Below are 3,186 nucleotides of genomic sequence, written 5' to 3'. Positions count from 1 at the left end.
CGGCCTGGTGGCGCACTGCTACAGTGCGCCGCTTGGGAGCGTGGCAGTGCTCCCGCCGAGGGTTCGGATCCCACATACAGACCGGTTCCCGCTCACTAGCTGAGCGAGGTGCAGGCGCGACACTGAGGGTTGCGATCCGTTGCCGGACACGAAAAAAGACAAAAAGGAAAAAAAAAAAAAAAAAAGAATGCCTTGAGACAAGAGATAGGAGACACCAGTGCCTGTGTCTGGCCCCATCATTAGCTAGCTGTGCCTCAGTTTCTTCATTGGTAAAATAGTGCAGTTGCTTACATTGGAAGGTCTTCTAGCCTAATGGCCCCATGATTCTCAAGGGCAGTATTCTCTGTCTTGTAAGTGTTTATGGTGAATTGTGGCAGGGTATTTAGTTGGCCCTTCTGCTTTCCTGGGATCCCAGGCTAGTGTTTAACAGAATTATGACTGCAGAAACTCGTGTTCAGGAAAGAATGAATTTTAAGCCAATGAGTTAAGCTTTACCTTTTATTTGAACAACAAAATTATTGTTCAAACTTGGGGCACTTTTGAATCTGAAAGGGGACACTGTTAAGAATTGTGCTGTAACAATAGATGTAAGTTGGAACAGTCCTGGGAAAACTGACAGTCAAGGTCACCGTAGAAGTAGGCGATAAGGACTCATGGAACAGTTTAATCAGGGAAATGATTTAATTTTTTTGGATTACACCAATAATTAAATGAAAAAATGTATTAACATATGTGGCAAAGCAAAGCGTCTGAGTACTTGCTACTTCTGCTGGAGGGAGACTCATCTGGTGCCAGACGTTCAATGACTGGAGGAAGAGAGACCAGAGGCCAGGAAACCAGGAAGAGACTACCAGAACAATCCAGGCAAGAGACGAGGGGCTGAACAGGTCAGGAAAAGGCCTGAGAATGATCATTCTGAGGCAGTCAGTAATCATAGTAGCAAAAAGGAAAAATGGAACCTCCTCAAGCCATTCAGAAGAGTATCATCAGTGATATGTGATGAACAGAGGATCTTCTGACTTGGTGGTTATTAAAAATGTTATGACTTAGTGACTTTAGATGTAGGTTTGGTTCTGTATAATCGTTTATTGCTCAGTAGCACAAAGAAGGCATGAATCTTAAGATTCTGTTCTTGCTTTTTTCAAAATAGAACCACTTGGTAGCTTTCTGAGATGAATGCCCTCACTTAAAGCCAGGCTTCTCTGAGAGATGAATTGGATAAATGTTTCTTGAGATATTTGGTTCTGGGACTGTATCATTAGGACTTGTAAAGCATGTCTAATTTTCTTAATGGATTATAATGTCTTGGAAATGGCTGTAATGATCTATTTACACAGAATGCTTGAGTGCACAGATCATTTGTATAAATAAGCAATTATGTTCCCTGCTGTCAAGATATTTTTGGTCTGCAGATCAGTTACCTGATGCCTTTAGTCTGTAGTGTTAATTTGGGTAGTGATTATATCCTGTGTATTATAAATCTTCAAATAATCATTATGAAGAGCAGCTGCATGGGTCTTGTCTATTTTTACCCAGATATAAAGGCGAGCCTGCAACATCTATCTCATTTTAAGATGGGAAGTGATATGGAGTGGAGGAGTCCAAAAGAGCATTCCCAGGTCTATTTTATGTGTGGTGTTGAACATAACCTGAAGTATGTGTGTGTTCTTTTCTTTTTCCGGAAAGGAATGAAAATACGTTGTCTGCTCATATGGTCTGTGCCAAGAACCACATATGAGTACATTTGTCTATTTGCTGTGAGTGTCCCACCCCCAGCCTCCTTTATCACTTTACACTGCAAAATACATCCTGACCTAGTTGGAGATACATTATCCCGGCACCTCAAATTCACTCTGATCGCATTAGACTTCTGGACAGTTGTCACTCATGCCAGTCTCTTCCTCTGTTTTCTCTTGCCATAGCATCCATTATTATTAATTGGTTCATTCACTTATTTATACCCTATCTTGTTTCAAAAGAATCTTAATTATGCTTTTGTAGGTGTGTATAAAAAAGAACAAATAAATTAAAAATAAGAAAAAGAAATAAAGGGAAAATAAGATAGGAAAATACAATGGAGTCAGAAGTCAGGTTGGTCTCCAAAAGGCCTACCATAAAGTCCTATGCTATGGTCAGAGATGGACCACAGTGTGGGCCTTAAATCTTTTAACAGCCAACTGGAAAGGGGAAGCCTAACCTGAACAAGCTTCACAGAATCCATCAGGTGAGATTAAACCAGTCAAATAGGTGAAACAATTATTTATTATACCATATATATTATATATTATATCTATTAAAGAAAATTCTCCTTGTGTCCTCATAGAGAGGACACTGAAATATGATAAAAGGCAACTTTGATAGCATTATTACATCCTACTATTGATAAATTAGGTGCTTTACTTGCCATCTGGTTCTGATCCTTGTGTCCTCATAGAGAGGACACTGAAATATGATAAAAGGCAACTCTGATAGCATTATTACATCCTACTATTGATAAATTAGGTGCTTTACTTGCCATCTGGTTCTGAATGTATTCTTGTCACTCCCAACTCTGCATTAGGACCTCCACATCTGTGCCCATTGACCTGGTGTTGAGACTGGTTGGCTCTTGGTGAAGGGGTCATCTCTCCAATCCTTTTGCTCCCCCATGAGCCCATGGGGGATGTCTTTTGTTTTTTTTTGGAGCAGCTATAATTTCTTTTAATGTTCCTTAGTTTGGGTGCTCTTCCTAGACGACCTTTATAGGATGTATTAGTTACATATTGTTGCTATAACAAATTAGAATAAATTTAGTGACTTACAACAATGCGAATTTATCATCTAACAATTCTAGAGGTCGGAAATTCAAAATAGGTCTCACTAGGCTAAAATCAAGGTGACAAGAGGGCCTTTGGGGATCTAGGGAAAATCTGCATCCTTGCCTTTTCCAGCTTCTAGAGACTGCCTGCATTCCTTGGCTCCTGGCCTTCATCCAGCAATCACATCACTTCAACCTGTGCTTCTAGCATCACAAGTCCTTCTCTTACTCTGTCTTTTTTGCCTCCCTTTTTCACTTATAAGGAGCTTTGTGATTACATTGGTCCACCTGCACAATCCAGAATAATCACCCCATCTCAAGACCCTTAACTTAATTACATCTGTGAAGTTCCTTTTACCATGTAAAGTAACGTATTCACAGATTCCAAG

The sequence above is a fragment of the Galeopterus variegatus genome, unplaced genomic scaffold (assembly GCF_000696425.1).
Source record: "Galeopterus variegatus unplaced genomic scaffold, G_variegatus-3.0.2 Scaffold483, whole genome shotgun sequence".
NCBI classification, from domain to species: domain Eukaryota; kingdom Metazoa; phylum Chordata; class Mammalia; order Dermoptera; family Cynocephalidae; genus Galeopterus; species Galeopterus variegatus.
This window is presented reverse-complemented; position numbering follows the sequence as displayed.